The sequence below is a fragment of the Pan troglodytes genome, chromosome 11 (genome assembly GCF_028858775.2).
Source record: "Pan troglodytes isolate AG18354 chromosome 11, NHGRI_mPanTro3-v2.0_pri, whole genome shotgun sequence".
NCBI classification, from domain to species: Eukaryota; Metazoa; Chordata; class Mammalia; order Primates; family Hominidae; genus Pan; species Pan troglodytes.
Window position 1 is genome coordinate 83,735,713 of NC_072409.2, and position 18,651 is coordinate 83,754,363.

Here is an 18,651-nt window from a genome sequence, read left to right on the forward strand (position 1 = left end):
ACATAAAATAATTCCTTTTAATGGCAAAATGAGAATAGGACTTTGGTGTTCCAACTTCAACAAAAACTTAGAACAGAGGGATTCTCAAATGTTGTGCTTAACCAGTCCCTGTCAGTTCTGCTTTCCTCCAGTTCATTATTGATGATTGTGAATGAAGCTGCTAAAGAGAGGAGGGAAAGGACAATGCAGGCAGAATTCTTATTAAGGTATTTCTATTTTTGGCAAGTCACTACTTGGCTATGTAGAGCAACACATTTATCTGGAGGGCTTTTTTAAAAAAGTGGATGTTGCCTTATAATGAATATGAAATAAAACCAATAGAATCTAGATTAATTTTTAATGAGTAGCAGTTGTGTACTGCATGTAATAATATTGAAATTAATACATAATTAAAGTAGATTTGTACAGAATAGTTCACTCGAGAATTCAGTAGTGGAGAACAAAATTGAGCATCTCCAAATGTGACCCACAGCTCTGTATCCAGATTTTTGAGACATGAAGAGAGATCAGTGTTTCCTTGAGTTAAAGTCACACTTATCAGAGGCATTGAGAGATCTTTGGGAACTTTGACCAGGGCTAAAACCTTCAATGTTTGTTTACAGGAGGTAGCACTGTTTGATAGTTATGAAAAAACTGGCACATGCCTCACCTGTGGCCAGAGCTCTGTTACCATCACAATGATGTTTTTCCTTCTATATTTTCACTGGCTAATGTTTTTCACTTTCATTAAGTCAGGTTGTTGGGTTGAACCTTGTCACTCTGAAAAAGTAAGAAAGCAGTGCAATGAAGTGCCATATTTTAAATATTATTTAAATTTATTGTATTGTAAATGGTATAATGGAATAATGGACACCCCCAAAATGACAATAAAATTATAAGGATAAAATTCCTTGCCCTGCAGCTCTATGGTGATTGCTCTAACAAATGGCTATGCATTTGCTTCTGGAGAGGACACCTCTGTGTAGGGAGAGAGCAGCTGTGGATTTCAGTGGAAAGATGCCCTAGTGAATAGCTATTGTTTTTCTCCACTCAGCATCAGTCTCCTCTTCTTTTGCTATCTGTTCCTCTATTTCCCTCCCACACTCTTGATTCATGCATTTCACATGGGGTTGATCTCATTCTTGGCTTCAAGAGCAGGCTTGATTACAGGCGTGTGCCACCACGCCCACCTAATTTTTGTATTTTTAGTAGAGACGAGGTTTCACCATGGTCAGGCTGGTCTTGAACTTCTGACCTCAGGTGACCCGCCTGCCTTGGCCTCCCAAAGTGCTGGGATTACAGGCGTGAGCCACCGCACCCAGCCAAAACTTCTTTTTTCTGTGGATGTAGAGCTGAGAAGAAGTGGACCTGGAACTGGAGGCTGTGCTTAAGTGCAAGCCCTCCAGAGAAAGAAAACCAAGACAGAGAAAAACAGACTTTGGGGTAGCTTTCTATAACATCATTTAAATACACAGACAAAGCTGTGCTTGGAACTGATCTGTAACTGGACTTTTCAGCTATATAAGCTAATAAATTCCCCTTTTGCCTAGTCTATTTTGAGTTGGATTTTCTACTACTGCAACTCACAGAATAGTGGCTAACAAAGAACTCTCAGAAGTCTGAGCCTTTTCTCTGGTACTAACTTAATAGAATTCAAGACACCCCCCCTTGCCAGGTTTGTGTGGTTGTTGATGAAATTTGGGCATCTCAGCACTTAATTTGGTCTTCGGAATAACCCCAGGCACCTGTCTCCAAGGGTAATCTCTATGGCCCAGGAAAGTGGGGAGGAAGAGAAAGTAGGAGGGTGTAAAGTTGGACGAGTTAATGACACATCAGTTTCACTTTTCTATAGTGCCCTGTAAGAGATGATTTCTCCAGGGCAGAGCTTCTCAAACTTTAAGGGGTGTACAAATCACCTGAAGATCTTGTTAAAAAGGTAGATTATGAATCAGCATGTCTAGGGTGGGGCATATGATTATGCTTTTCTTTTCTTTCTGTTTTTTTTTTGAAAGAAAGGCTGGAATGCAGTGGTGTGATCTCAGCTCGCTGCAACCTCGGCCTCTCAGGTTCAAGCGATTCTCCTGCCTCAGCCTCCCGAGTAGCTGGGATTACAGGCGCCTGCCACCGTGGTGGGCTAATTTTTTTTGTATTTTTAGTAGAGACAGGGTTTCACTATGTTGGTCAGGCTGGTCTCAAACTCCTGACCTCGTGATTCTACTGCTTCGGCCTCCCAAAGTGCTGGGATTACAGGCATGAGCCACTGTGTCTGTCCGTGATTCTGCATTTCTAACAAGCTTCCAGGTGGCCTGGAAGCTACTGGTCTAAGGTCCACAGTCTGAGTAGCAAGGCGCTAGGTATTGCTTGGGTATGGTGTCTGTCTTCTCACTCCTCCTCTGCTTCAATTTAGTCTAGACTAAGACCTCAAACTGAGGGTAGACCGCTTCAGATAATTCTAAATAAGAGATTATCTTTCCATTCTTTCTCCTTTCTTGGCAATGCTGTCATTCTGAAGGTGTTTTTCCCTGGGGCTCATGGGTTTATAACTATGGATGAATTGTCTAGAAACACTTCCAGTTTCTTGGTGACAAATCACCTATTTCTATCTGAAATAACTTATGTAACTTATTTAACTGTAAAATAAAAACTTATTTACTGTAAAATAAAAACTCCTGCTTGCATTCTTGCTGTTAATCTTAAAGTTTCCCCAGAATACACAGAACTTACTATAGATGATCAAAGGCCAGTTTTGCTCTGACCAAATTGAAACATACAATATGTCTTTCTTTTTCCCTGGGCAACTGTGAGTGTCAATATAGATTTTCCAGACCAACCACTAAGTGGTCCTGGAGGAACCCCAAATCTATATTATAGTTTAGAGAAATGGGTCACAGGTCAGTCCTTTATTTAATCAACATACCAATTCTGAGCATACAAGTTTGTTTTGTTATTTTTAAAGTTTCTTTCAAAAATAACAGGGTAAATATGATAGGAAGCATTTTATGTCAGTACTAAAAGTGAGGGAAGAATAAAACAGAAGATTTGAATAATTGCTGGAATACATAAGGCAGATGGAAGAGGACTGAAGAAATACAAAGTAGAGGTGAGAACCCTTATCTACAACGCAGACAAAGGAGGCGCCAGTGCAGAAGTGATTGGATGCTTCTAATCTCAAGCTCAGAGATGGCTCTGTGGGAGTTGGGCCAGCGCTTTGCTCTGTGAACTTGGCTGAAACCACCTTTGCAAAGATTATGACAGTGAGAGGTATCTGGCATGGCTGACTCCATCTTGCTTCTAGCTTCACAGCCTGGCTGTCCTCACTCTTTCCTGGGTGTAAGCCAAGCTAATCATGGGAGGAATTTAGTTTATAGTTTAACTTTGAAACAAAGATGATAATAGTCCTTCCCTAAAACTGCACCTCTCCTTGTTCAGAGACTGAAACTGCCTTTGTAAGACGAATAAAAGGCCAGGAGATTAGGATTATGGGAGGGGCCTGGATTCTGCTAAAATGTAGGCATGGTTAAATAATATTCAGCCATTCGTTCCTTAGGTTGCTTTCATATAATTCCTTACTGCTCAGGAGTCATGAAGCCGGAGGTCACAAGATTTGTGACTTCTCCAATTGCTCCTGTAGATAATATCACAATTGTAAATGGTAAAATTGGTCTTTTGAGATGTATTTCAGACTTTTGTATTCTGAAGACTGACTGACTCCACCTGGACCCATGACTCATGACTCAGCTGGTACTGTGGCTCCCACCCAGAGGCTGACTCAGCACACACGGACTGTTTTCCACACTCCTACGATTTCATACCCAACAAATTAGCAGCACCCTAGCCCCCTGCCCACGAGGTTATCCATAAAAACCCTAGCCTCTGAGTTCTTGAGGCTGATTTGAGTAATAAATTTTATTTTCCACTTGGCTAGCCCTGCATTACATTAATTAAACTATTTTTTTGGTGCAAAAAAGTGCATTGGCTTTTCTGGGCAGTGGGCAAGATGAGCCCCTTGGTGATTACATGGTTGGCTGGCTGCTTCGGTAGGAGCTGCTCTCAAGAGGTAAAGGGGAGGAACTGCCATGGGGGTGTGTGTTCCAGGGCATGGTTTGCTCTGGGCATTGGATTGTGAGCTGCAGTATTTTTCTCTATCTTCGGAGGTGAAGGTACTTTAGTGGAAAACTAGTAGCAGATACTATATTAAACTAGATGTCTAGGGCAAGTAAAGGCTTTAGAAAATACGGAAGAGACTTGTATATATTTTAATATAATTGGGTTTGGCAAAGAACCTGAAGAACGATTGGAGAGAAAGGGAAAGACAGTGAAGTAGACAATTAGGTAGATGTGGAATAGGAAGTGGGGTGTGTGTGTGTGATGCTATAACATTTATACTTCAGGAATCTGCCTTTAGAATTATTAGAATAAGACATTAGCTTGATTAGTATTCCTACTGGGCCTTTTGTTTAACTTCCAGCAAAAGGCTTTATTTCCCTGAAATATGATTCCAGTATGATGATCATAAGCCTTGCTTAATTTTAAGACATTTCCCTTCACTTATGAAAGAGGGCTCATCGGCAGTCCCTGCCAAAAACTCATTAAAATACATTTTAAGGTCCATTTTAAGGTCATTTTTAGTATTCATTGCAGTGTTAATTAGAAAACTGCAGTTTCCTTTCTTCCTACCAGAAACCCTCTCCAGTAGCGTCTTTGACTGAGTTTGGCATTTTTGCTGACTGCCCTGCTTCCCTGAATTTAACTCTAACAGAATAAATGGCTCTATTTTTGCTTTGCTGTATTTTCTTTAGCTCATAGTTTTGCAGCTTCAATCATTGATAAACCTAAAGCTGTCATTTTTTAATTTATTGAGATGCTCTTCACATTCTCCACAGAGTGAGCTAAGATGCGAATGAAAGTCATTACTGCAAAAGTGAGATTACAGAAAATAAATTTATATGTTCCAAGTACTAACTTGCACCAAGTTGAGTCCCAGTTTCCTAAAAGTACAAAGGTCTCATATAAATTTAATATATCCTTATTGCTACATCTTTGCAGACATTCATTAAATGTAATTAAGTTACTGCTGTCAATAAAATGCAGAGAGGTAAAATATAGACTTTATTATGTATGTGTGTGACAGATTCATTGAAGAAGACATGGGAAACCTAGCTTCTGGTTCCAGTTACATGCTTTGTTTTTATAGCAAGATGGAGAGAAATACTAAGCTAGAGTTTACAAAAGTTGGCTAGGTCTCAGAATTACATGGGAGCTCTTTAAAAATACAGCTTTCTGGACTTAACTGAAACCTACTGAGTTAGCCTCTCTAGTGTTAGGGTACAGAAATTTGTATGTGTGTAGAGCACCCCAGAGATTCTGATACAGTTATTCCTCTGAAAATGGTTTGACAGTATCTTTTACTAGGAATAAACAGAAATATTAAAATTAAAATTTTTTATCTGTATTTGTTTAATCCAGGCAAATATATAAAAATAATGCAGGCCTAGCCAGAATCATCTCTTGAGCCTCAGATGGAAGGAGGTGAAGCACTTCTTGCCCATGGGTAAGGGATATAAAGTCAGTGGACAGAGACTGGGGATCCTATCCCGGAACGTGATTAAGGATGAACTGGAATAAAAAGTCCAAGACTAGTCTCTGGAGCTGAGGGATAGTTCTAAGGCAGGGGACACAGTAATGGAGCAGCAATGAGGGGCAGGGGGAAAGAGGACCACCATACTGCATAACTCCAGGAACCATTCACATGATACTTATACTAGTTATCGACTGCTGTGTAACAAATCACCCCAAATGATTTCTTTGGGGTGCTTAAAAATATTTATTATCTCATAGTTTCCATGGGTCAGATATCTAGGTTTCTCATGTAGTTGTATTCAAGCTGTTGGTTGGTGCTGGAGTCATCTTTGGGCTTAACTAGGGGAGAATCTTCTTCCAAGCTCATTTATGGTGGCTTTTTGTCAGGCCTCAGATCTGCTCTCAAGCTCCCTGATGTGGTTGCTGACGGGCCTTGGTTCCATGCCATGTGGGCTTGCCTGTGGGCTGCCCAGGAGTCCTTTTTACATGGCGTCTGGCTTTCTATTGAGTTATTGGAGAGGGAGGGGGGAAGGGGGGGAGGGGGAGAGAGAGAGAGAGAGAGAGAGAGGGAGAGAGAGAGAGAGAGAGAGAGAGAGAGAGAAAGACTGGGCACAGAAGCCACAGTCTTTATAACCTAGTCTCAGAAGTGACATTCTACATGCCATCACTTCTGGGTATTCTATTCACCAGAAGTGCATCACCAAGTCCAGCCCACACTCGACAGGAAGAGTATTAAGCACTTTGAAGGGAGGAATATTAAAGAACTTGTAAACCTATCTTTAAAACCTACACAGTAGCCTGTGTCCCCTGCCTCCTCTAGCTGGGCAGCGCACAACATCCATGTCTGTACATGACAGCCTGGTTGAAAACCAATGGTCAAGAGCAGGAATAGAAGGTGAGACAAACCTGAGTTTACCTGAAGAAATTATGGGTAAGGAGTAGGGATGCGTGTGAAGGAATGGAGCGCGGTGGCCAAGGGCCCAGGCTTCAGTTTCAGTGTCTTTATCTGTGTGTAAAGGGAGAATAAACAGGCAGTAATTGTGCCAGCCCTATAAGGTCGCTTCCCACATTAAGTTCTCCAGTGAGCTTTGTTGTTTCTACCACTGCAACACATCTCAGAAGTATCCTTTTTTCTCCATAGCCATGGCCACCTTCTTTTCCCCAATCCTCTACCATCTCTGAATGCTAGGAATCTGGATGGCAGTAATGATATTCCCACTAGTTTCCCCACTTCCACTCTTGCTTATCTAAGGTTCATTCTCCTCTCAACAACTGGAATCATCTTTAAAAAGTACACAACTGATCATACCATACTCCAGCTTAAAGTATTCAGTGCTTCCCTGTGGTTTTAAAATAGAATCAAAATTCCTCACCATAAACCATAAAGCCCTGAACCACCCAACTCTCACTTATCTTTCCAGATTTACCTTGAACAATTGTACCCCTGGCATTTTTTCTGCTCATCTAGCAAGCCAGGCTTTTTCCCAGCTCAGGGCTTTTTCCCAGGCCTGTCTGGGATCTCTTCCTCCAGGTCTTTGCATGACTGTCTACTTCAGTTCTTCAGATCTCTCCAGAGTGACTTTCCTGATCACCAGAAATTTTTTATCTCTTCATTTAATTATTTTCTTTCCTTGCACTTACGTGGTCTGTAATTGTCTTGCTATTTTTTGTTTTCTTATTTATTGATGTCTCCACTTGCCTGGAAAGTGTGCTCCATGAGGACAGTGCCCTGTCTATTTGGTTTGTTTGCTGTTATATCCTCAGGGGTTAACCTGATCCCTGGATCATAGGAGACTCTCAAATAGAGTTGCTGAATGAATAAATACATACATGAGAAACATATATTAAATGCTTCCCCTAGTTACCCTTTGGCACATATAAGCGCCAAATATATATTAGATAATTACATATTGGAAATACACTTGACCCTTGAACAACGTGGATTTGAACTGCATGGGTCCACTTACATGGGGATTTTTTTTTCAACCAAATGTGGATTGACCAAATATACTGAAGGCTGACTTTTCCTATGTGTGGGATCTGCAGGACAGCTATGGGACTTGAGTGTGCAGGGATCTGAGTATAAGTGGGCAGTCTTGGAACAAATACCCTGCATAAGCCGAGGGGAGGCTGTACTAACATCTATTTTGCATGACTGGTGAAGCAATAAATTAGGATAGTGTGTGAAAGGCACCAGCTGTAGCACCTGGTAGGTTAAATCAACCACCATTTGTTAAGTGCCTAGTATTATATTTGTGTAAGGCAGGTGGGGGCGGGGCGGGGGGGTTCACATATGGCTACTCAACATCTGTATGTTTGGGAGCTCCTAGATATTTAAATGAAGTTTCAAAATTTTCATACTGATATTATTTAGATTTTAAAATCCCACACTACCGAATGTTGTGCTCATGTAGAGAAATGTGAGACAAGGGAGTATATTATTACTCTGGGCACAGTTTGTACCATAAAATATGTCACTAAATAGACCTTAATGTTGGAAGCATCATTAACTCAAGCATTCCATTAGCTTGTGTTTCCTACACTTGACAAAATCAATCTTGTTTGTGTTAGAATATTTTTTCTCCTATAACAGGGATATAAATGAAAACATTTAGATAGTACAGAAAAACCATCAAGAGAAAACAATTCCTTAAATATAAGGGCTGCTACTGGCTTGGGTTTCATTCTGGGTGCTGGGTCTTCCACTGGGACATCCCACATCATGTCTCATGGTACCTCCCTTGGCAGAGAACTTGGCACAGGGAAGCTGCTCAATAAATGCTCCTTAAAGGAAAGTGAATGTGAACTGAAGTCTAGACCAACACCTTATGCACAGTCTAAGAGGAAAGAATATGAGACTGAAGCTATTGAGGACTGGGTTTAAGTCACTATCCTATTATTTACTATCTTTGCAATCTAGGATAAAGTACTTAACTCCCCTGAACCTTGGATCCTGAAACCACACATGGGAAGACATTGTTACCTTTGTAGCACAGGATTGATGTGTTAACAAATGGGAGACAAGATACCTAGTCTCAGGAAGTTGATTATTTTTAGTTTCTTCTCTTGCAGGCAGTCTCAGAAAGTTAGCTTTCTTTTCCATCTTCTCTAATATTTTCAGCCTCTCTACAGCTCAAACAATCCCTCTGTCGCTCAGCATGATAGAGTGGCCCATAAAGTCTCACACTCCATTTCCTAGAAGACAAATCTAGGGGCTTTTGATTTTATGCATTGTAATATTAATCAAGACATGAAAAAATAGGAGGTAGCATATATAATAAGCATGTAAAAATATTTTATAATCTCCTTCTGAAAAAGTAACTAGAATACCTGTTAGACTTCTAACCTATGCCCTTTTTCTTGGGGAAGTGTTCATCAAACCTCCTATTCTTCCAATCTAACTCCTTGTAGAAGGGACCTTCTTTGAGCAGTTACGAAGAGGCAAAGTAGATCAGTAGGTGATTCTCATTGTGTGAAGTGGGTGATTTTTATTTCTGAGAATGTTTAGCTTGAATGATTTCCATTTTAATTGAATTTTCGCCCAACCCAGGAAGAGTCATCTTAAACAGTCACCACACTGGATGATGATATGGTCAGTAAAGGGTTGTCTCTGAATAAAAAAGAGACCTCTAAGAGGGAGGGTTTTATGCTATTCTGGTAATTCCCAGCATATTTCCCTGTACTTGTAAGAAAGCAAATTTGACTTGTAAGTCTTTTAAAAATTTCAATTTTGAGAATAAGTTATAATTTAATTCACTTCCATTCATCAATTCACAAACATGCTTTGTGCTAGGATCTTGGGATACAAATTTTAAAAGACATGTTCCAATTTCAAAGATCTTCAAGTAGAATGGGAGAGACAAAGCTGCAAAGAAGCACATGCGTGACAATTCTATGACAGAGGCAGGAGTACAGGGCATGGTTAGTTATAAAGAAGAGAGGAGTTAATTTTTTCTAGGCTGGCAGATACTAGTTAATTGAGTGTCAAGAGATAACATATTAATTATCTATTGCTGGGAAACAAATTACTCCCCAGACTTTGTAGCTTCAATCAACAAAATTTATTATAGTTTCTCTGGGTCAGGGGTCTGGGTATGGGGTAGGTGGGTGGTTCTTGCTCAGTTTTTTGGGAGGCTGCAATTAACATGTCAGCTGGGCTGCAGTTATCTTGACTACTTGACCAGGGAAAGATTTGCTCCCAAACTCACTCATTGTTGTTGGTAAGATTCGGTTCCTCATATGCTTTTGGACTGAAGGCCTCAGTTACTTGCTGGCAGTTGGGGCTTCTCTCAGTTTCTGGCCACTTGGGCTTCTGCTTAGAGCAGCTCACAACATGGCAGCTTGCTTCACCCCAGTGAGCAAGGAAGAAGAGGCAGAGAGTGAGTGTGAGCAAGACCAGAGGCATGGTCTTTTGTGATCTAATCTCTAAAGTGGCACCTCATCGCTTTTGCCATAGTTCGTTCATTAGAAGCAGGTCACTAAGCTTAGCTTACACACAAGGGAAGGGATTACACAAGGGTATGAATATAAGGAGATGGGGATCGCTGTGCACCCTACTGGAAGCTGACTGCAGATGAGCATTTACCAAGGTAGACTTAGGATGGTGGAAGAGGAGAGGCACATTCAAGGAAGAGAATGCCAGATGAGCTAGCCTTCAAAGTGTGAACAAGGCCTGATTGGAGAATTTCAAATATTTGTCTGGGATGCAGGGTGCAGGGGTAGAATGAAGAGTGGTGATGGTGGTGCTCATAGTAGTGATGACAGAAAAGGATCTTAGATAAGTAAGAGATAGGTTCAATGAATATAAAGTTACAGTTACACAAGCATAGTAAGTTCTAGAGATCTGCTGTACAACATAGTGCCTACAGTTAATAATATGGTATGTGTACTTAAAAGTTTGTTAAGAGGGTAAATCTCATGTTAACTGTTCTTACCACAAAACAGAACACACACAACAAAACCAAAAAACAAACAAAAAACCCATGGGGACACAAGGAAACCTCTGGAAGTGATGGATGTTTGTTATGATTGTGGTGATGGTGTCATGGATATATGCTTACGTCCAAATTCATTGAATTATACATATTAAATATGCACCTTTTTTGTATATTAGTTATACCTCAATAAGGCTATTAAAAAAGGATACAGGTTATGAAGGGCTTTGTAAAGAGAAACAGAGAAAATTAAACTTTACACCAAGGGCCTGGGGAACTATGAAGGAATTTTAAGGAGAGGCATGATCACACATTTACCGTTGGAAGATTACTTTTATGGCAGTGTTGATAAAGAGGTTGTTTATCTTGCTAACAGTTGATCCCATTAGACCCTCATAACCAACATGCCTGTCAGCTTTTCTGGCCTATGGAAGTGAGGAGATTCAGGGCTATACCATGAGCCGTGATTAATCTGTTGCTTGATTATGGGGCCATGTGTGTTGTGCAAGTCGTGAAATGGCAGAAGAGTAGGCAACTGATCTCTTTTTCTTGCATCAATTTCAGGAAAACTGGAAAAACTTAGATCAGAAGCAGTTGTTCGTTTGTTTCTTAGTGGAATAAAACTTACTTAGCTTTTATAGATTGTTTACTTTAGTTCCATTGAATGAGAGCCACCCACCATCTCTTTCTTGAAACCTTACTGTTCTATAGTTGGAAAGTTTTGAAAAGGCATATGCTGGTGACCGTCTAGAGATTTAGAATGCTTTTGAAATAGAAGACAATAAAGCAATCATGCCTCAGTTCCTTCATTGTAAAGTGAGGGTCTTGATCATGGTGGTCTCTGAGGCCCCAGAGAGTTCCACATGCTGAAATTTTCTGTAATAGGCATAATTGCTTAGAAATCTACTTGTTTATGGCCGGGCATGATGGCTCATGCCTGTAATCCCAGCACTTTGGGAGGCCAAGGTGGGCGGATCACAAGGTCAGGAGATTGAGACCATCCTGTCTAACACGGTGAAATCCCGTCTCTACTAAAAATACAAAAAATTAGCCGGGCGTCGTGGCCGGCGCCTGTAGTCCCAGCTACTTGAGAGGCTGAGGCAGGAGAAGGGCGTGAACCTGGGAGGTGGAGCTTGCAGTGAGTCAAGATCGCCCCACTGCAATCCAGCCTGGGGGACAGAGCGAGACTCTGTCTCAAAAAAAAAAAAAAAAAAAAAGAAAGAAATCTACTTATTTTACTCCTAAAGATTAATTTTAAGGCAGAGTATATTCTTCCCATTTCAGCCTGACATTAACTCTTTGATGTTTTTGGGTTATAACATTTTAGAAAAAGGCCTTTCTTCTATTATTGTTGAAAAAGAGCTTTCTTACTGTACTATTGCAAAATATTTAGAAAAGCAGTTGCTAAGATAAGATCGGAACTTGTGAAATGCTTTTACTTCCCACTACACTGCTGACAGGCTGAACTGCTTTTTTCTTTTCCAGCAGAGACATTGTCATTTCCAACAGAGAATATATAATGCATGAAAAGATGGACAGCCGAGAGTGATAAAGCACAAGTGGAGGGTCTGTTCCACCTTTGTCAGTCAGCTAGGAAGTAAAAAGAGCCATTCATGCACTTGAGTTTGCCCAGAGTCATCCTGCCCCATCTGCCGCTCATGGAGCAGAGCAATACCCTAGCTATGCAGTGCTGGAGCGAATCCAAACATGTTTCTTTTGAATTGAGATGAGGTCTGCATGGTTAGATAAAGGGGCTCTCTATTTGCCACCACCTAGAGAAAGTTCTTGAGCTTGACATCATGTGAAGATGGCAAAAGAATTTGTGGGAAATGACTGGACTCTTACTCTGCAATGAGAACTAGGTATTACTTGTTGTACACATTTGCAAAAGGGAAATGTGAGATTCTGTGATCTCTGCAGGTCCTCCTCACTAAAGATGAAGTGAGATCCTCTACCTAGTGCAAAAGGTATATTTGGGGAGCTTTAAATATATTTTTAATAATTTATTTTTAAGCTGGGTTGTTAACACACAGATGTTCATTATATTGTTTATGCTTTTCTATGAAGAAAGCATAGGTAGCAGTGACATTTCTAAACAACTTTGAGATATCAACATATAATAAACACATATTTAAAGTAGGCAATTTGATAAGTTTTGATGTATGTATATACTTGTGAAGTCATTACTGCAATTAAGAAAATGAACATACCCATCAAGCCCAAAATTTTCTTCATGCTCCTTTGTAGTCTATCTCTTCTGTTTCTCCACAACCTGCTAACTTGCTGAAACTATGGATTTCCTTTCTGCCACTATAAATTAGATTACATTTTCCAGAATTTTATGGAAGTGGAATCATACAGTATATACCCTATATTGGCTCACTTCTTTCACTCAGCATATTTTGAGATCCATCAATATTGTTGCACGTAACAATAATTTATTCCTTTTCATTGGTAAGTAATATTCCATTAAAGGGATATGCCACAATTTATTTATTCACCTGCTGATGGACATTAGAGTTGCTTCACAGTTTTGCTTATCATAAATAAAGCTTCTATGAACATTCTTATACAAGTTTTTTTTGTGTGCGTGTGTGTGTGTGGATATATTCTTTCATTTCTTTTGGGTAAATACCAAAGAACAGAATGGCTAGATCATATAGTAGGTATATATTTAGATTTTTAAGAAACAACATAACTATTTCCCAATGTAGCCGTACCATTTTGCATTCCCACCAACAGGATTGAGAGTTCCAGTTCCTCCACATTCTCTGCAATGCTTGATACGGTCAGTGTTTTTAGTTTTAGCCATCCTAATAGGTATGCGGTCATATCTGATTTTAACTTGCATTTCTTCAATGAGTAATGACGTTGGACACGCTTCCGTATGCTTATTTGCCATCTATATGTTTTCTCTGGTAAATTTTGTGTTCATTCTTTTGCCCATTTAAAAAATTGGTCTGTTTGCTTATTGTTTGGTTTTGACAGTTCTTCACATATGCTAGATACAAGTCTTTATCAGGTATATGTTTTACAAAAATATCCTTCCAGTTAATGACTTGCCTTTTCATTCTCTTACGAGTGTCTTTTAACAGTAGAAGTTTTAACTTTGAAGACAAATTTATCATTTTGTTCTTTCATTGATTATGCTTTTGGTGTTGTATCTAAGAAATCTTTGATTAACCCAAGGTCTCCAGGATTTTTCTTTTCTTATTTACTTTTTAAAAGTTTTATAATTTTTGGGCTTTGCATTGAGATATATGATCCATTCTGAATTGCTTTTTGGCCTTTTGGCTAAGATCAAGTATAATTCATTTTGAGTTAATTTTTTAATATCATATGAAGTATAGTTCTAAGAGCATTTTTTTTGCATAGGGATATCCAATTGTTCTTGTACCATTTCTTGAAAAAATTATCTTTTGCCACACATATTTCAATTTTTTCTCCACACCTGAGGCTTGTCTTTTTTTTCTGACATTGTCTTTTGTAGTACAAGAGTTTTGAATTTTGACGTAGTCACATTTATCAATTTTTATCATTTATAATTTGTAATTTGGGGGCTGTATCTAAAAAACCTTTGCTGCTTAAAAATATCTTGGCTAGAATTGGATCTCCAACCTTTAGCTATCTGCCTATTGTATGATAATCAAACGTGCAAATATGGATGGAATATTTTTAGTGTAAGGAATATACTAATATTGTGAAGATAATGTATTATTTCAGAAACTGTAGAGACGCCAGGGGAGTTGCAAGTGGCAAATTAGGAACAGAAGAAACTACAAAACTTTGTTGGGAAGAAAGAGAAAGAAATTGCCAAATGTACCTCTAACTATTTTTGAGAACAGAAGGCTGATAGTGGTGGAGATGAGATGAGGCTTAGCAGCAGGTGCAAATTCATGATGATGACAGTTGATGTTAATATGCTGGGGAGTAGGTGGTGTGTATACTTGTACTTAAAGTGAAAGATCAACCATAGAGTATCAGTGTCCATCATCTCATTCTGTGAACAATTACTGGAAATCATTTGGGCACAGAAAATAAGTTACTCATGTTCCTTCTCTGACACCCAGAAAAAACCCAGCTTGTGATTCATGTGATAATTGGCTTCTCTTCTTCTTACACGCAGGGGACTCTCCTTGGTCAGCATCTTTTCCTGTTCCCAATCTCTGCCACTTTCCTTGGTCTGTGTGGTCAACCTGCACACTCCTTAGTTCCAACAGCTACTTTACCTTTTACCTCATTTAGGTCACTGGATGTGTGCTGCTTCCCTGTACCTTAATACGTATGCCTATACACAACTATCTCCTCCAACTTTTGCTCCAGTTTCAGACAAAGGAGGAATGATACCCCTTCTCCTTAAATCCAGCATGATCTTCCTTTTTAGTCATTCTCTCTTACTCATATCCTTATTGCTGCCTTTCCACTGTCTTTATTATTTCTTGCAGTAAATCAATATGTTCATGGGTCTTTGTCCTTAAAAAAGTCCTGTGTGGGACCCTGAATCCCCTTTTTGTTGTCTTCCTCTTTTATCCACATTTTTTTCAAAGAGTAATAATGCTATTCCAACTTCTACTATTCCAGCTTTCTTTCTTTCTTTTTTTTTTGAGACGGAGTCTCTCCCTGTCGCCCAGGCCGGAGTGCAGTGGCGCCATCTCGGCTCACTGCAAGCTCCACCTCCTGGGTTCACGGCATTCTCCTGCCTCAGCCTCCCGAGTAGCTGGGATTACAGGCGCCCGCCACCACACCCGGCTAATTTTTTTTGGTATTTTTAGTAGAGATGGGGTTTCACTGTGTTAGCCAGGATGGTCTCGATCTCCTGACCTTGTGATCCGCCCACCTTGGCCTCCCAAAGTGCTGGGATTACAGGCGTGAGCCACCGTGCCCGGCCTCCAGCTTTCTCCTCAATCCACTGCATCCTGGCAGAGGATGCCTTCATCATTCTATTGAGATTGCTTTCCCTCGATCCAATAGCTCTTTCATTGTCATATCTAATGGACATTTTTCAGGTCTATTTTACTTAACTTATGAGTTGCATGTACTTCTTTTTTTTAAACTCTGTACCTTGGATACCATGAAATTTTACTTCCTTGGTTCTTCTGCTTTGCAGACTATTTCTTTATTGTCTATATGCTCAATAAATTTGCTTTTTTTGGTAACATATTAAGTGACTCATCTAATGAATGATAAGTATTGTATGCACACTGGACCTATTTCTTGTTTCTTGTCAAGCTTTTAAGTTGGGTACCTAAATGAAAATCTTACTGTTAACTTCTGTTTTTTATTTGAGTATGTCAAATGTTTTAATTTAATCAATTAACTTTTCACTTACATAAGTTTAGTAGAGAAAGCATCCCCTTGGATCTGTTTACCTGTTCTTTTTTTGCACAAAGCTGAACAGTCATTAAATCTGGGCATGAAAACAGCTAAGTCCAGAGTATTCAACTCACAGGATGGGAATAAAGAGAGCTGTTCTTTAAAAATTAGGCAAACCTTAGAAATCTGTAAATGAAAATTGAAATTTGGAGCCTAGAGGTAGAAAATGTAATTAAAGAGAATATGGAAGCTCTAAGATTTTTTTTTTTTTTTTTCTGGGCAGAAGTAAAAAATAAGCCAATCTTATTTGCCTTTTTCTCTACCAGATAAGAAGGCAATACAAAGGCTTAGAAATACAAAGTTGCCTTTGACATTTAAATATGTTTTTGACATACAGTGTAGTAATCCTTGTTGAAGTCAGAAATGTAGTGTGCAGGCATGGAGTTAAGGATAAATTCCTCATATGTATAATTTCATTGTCATGTTTGGTAGAATAGAGAGAAAACATTAAACGTGAACATATATTCCTGTCCATCAATATTATTATCTTCTTACTGGGTAGAATTAATCTCTTAAAAATCTTGTCTAATTTAAACCACTTTGGGACATTTAAAAAAGTGTCAGTGGTTATTTCATTTGGTCAAAATTTCAAATATATACTTTTTCTTAAGAAAACTATTTAAATGCCTTGAAAAGAAGTCCATGAAGGCTTATGCAGGATAAGACAACAGCATTTATATTTATTCTTTATTTTAGCACAAGAGATTTTGTTTCCTTTCGCTTGCTCACATGAAATATAGCTGGTTTATGCCCAAGAAACAGCACTAGCCTTCAAAAAGAGAGTGGCAGCATGCCTGACTAATGACAGTTTAAAGCCTCTGATGCACAGGGATCAAATTAAATAAGCCTTCTGTGTTGTCAAGATTTAGAATCTACTGATGCACCGACATTTATTCATCCGCTTTTTATTTAGCTTTGAAGACTCGCAGGTCAGTTGCGTCTGATTACTCTGGACTCCTTCCAGAACTAGCTGAGGCCAAAGGAACAGGCACAGTTACAATTCCACCAGGTGGCAGTCTTTGACGGAAAAACTTTTGTGTGCAACCACTGGTTGCTATCCTCTCCTCCTCTCCATCCCTTTCTTTTTCTCTTTCTATATTTTCCCCTCTCGTTCCTAGGAAACATTTCATTTTTCTTTACGAATGTATTTAGCATTTATTTACTTTCTTACTGTCATGACCTTCTTTCCATCTCTGGAATAATGAAGGGGATTTCTGAATACAATTGCAGCAGAAGGGACTATTCTCCTTAGTAAAAGCACATAAATTACATAAAAGGTGACCAAATTAAAAAAAAAAAAAGAATCAAATGCTAACCCCCCACCCTGCAAAAGAAAACTACATAAAATAACAGAGACCAAATGCGCTTATAATCTATCCTGTATGCCCTAAAAAAATCCATCCTGCTTTTTTTCCTGGAAAAAAGTGGTGGTTGAACTGACTACATTTGCTTCACGAACTAGTCAACAAAGCTGTCTTCTGGAGCAGACAGCTTAGACAGATCTGAAAACCTCATGTCCACTTTTCTTTTTACCTTGGAAGGATTGTTTATCGACGGGGCATGAAGATGAACAGAGAGGCCTGGTCTGCTCTTCCAGGACTGGATGGTCCCTGCATAGCAGGAGGCAGAGTTGCATAAATCAGTCTTACTAAACCACCAGGCTATGCATAGGTGAGACAGAGTTTACTGAGTCAAATAAATTGTTTTGCTCAGTCCTCACAACTGTACTTTAAATTACAATGATGAGGCCGGGTGCGGTGGCTCACGCCTGTAATCCCAGCACTTTGGGAGGCCGAGGCGGGCGGATCACGAGGTCAGGAGATGGAGACCATCCTGGCTAACACGGTGAAACCCCGTCTCTACTAAAAAAAAAAAAAAAAAAAATACAAAAAATTAGCCAGGTGTGGTGGCGGCGCCTGTAGTCCCAGCTACTCGGGAGGCTGAGGCAGGAGAATGGTGTGCACCCGGGAGGCGGAGCTTGCAGTGAGCCGCGATCTCACCACTGCACTCCAGCCTGGGCGACAGAGCGAGACTCCCTCTCAAAAAAAAAAAAAAAAAAAAAATTACAAATGATGAAACTAAGAATCATGTGATCCAGCAACTTGCCAAGGCTATGTGACTGTCATCATCAGAGAAAAGACTCAGACCCAGGTCTATTTCATGCCAAGACCCTAAAGGCTGTCTAGGTTGCCTCCAGTTTAATTATGCCAGACTTTTCTCCCAGTTCCTTTCCTTTCCTCCATATTAAGTCCATTCTCCACATTTTCCATATCATTTTCTTATTCTTGTATCCAATTTCTCATCCTCCAGACCTTTACCAGATTCTCATCCTAAGTTACTTGTTTTATGAGTAGCCTGTTCATGACCTCTACCTATTCATTTCCCTGTTGGGGAGTCCTCTTTTCTTCATTAATTTCTATAGGTTTTTAAAAAATATCTTAAGTACATTGCTACCTTGTCATACATATTTCAAATATTTTTTAAAATAACTTTTCATTAGTCTTCTTCAGTTTGCTTATGGAAACTTTTTTCTATGTAGAATATTTTATGCTTTATAAATTTGAATCTGGTAGTTATTTCTGTGATGATTCCTAGCTTTGTTGTGTTGTTTGCACAAATGTTTTCATCTCAAAATTGCAAAAAATATTTTCCTTTGTTTTCTACTAGGATTTTTGTTTTTGTTTTTGTTTTGTTTTTTTTTTTTGGTCTTTATTGTTTACTTTGAAATCTTTCAGGCCAAATGTGGTGGCTCACGTCTCTAATCCCAGCACTTTCGGAGGCAGAG

General features: G+C 39.4%; 1 long non-coding RNA gene across 1 annotated transcript in view; it reads right to left on the reverse strand.

The window, feature by feature from the left end:
- Positions 1 to 324: 324 nt before the first annotated feature.
- Positions 325 to 18,651, reverse strand: part of LOC107976851 (uncharacterized) — a 425,817-nt gene continuing 407,490 nt past the window's right edge. The window contains exon 4 of the long non-coding RNA XR_010148735.1: positions 325 to 759. This is a non-coding gene — a long non-coding RNA (uncharacterized LOC107976851). The remainder of the gene's footprint in view (positions 760 to 18,651) is intronic.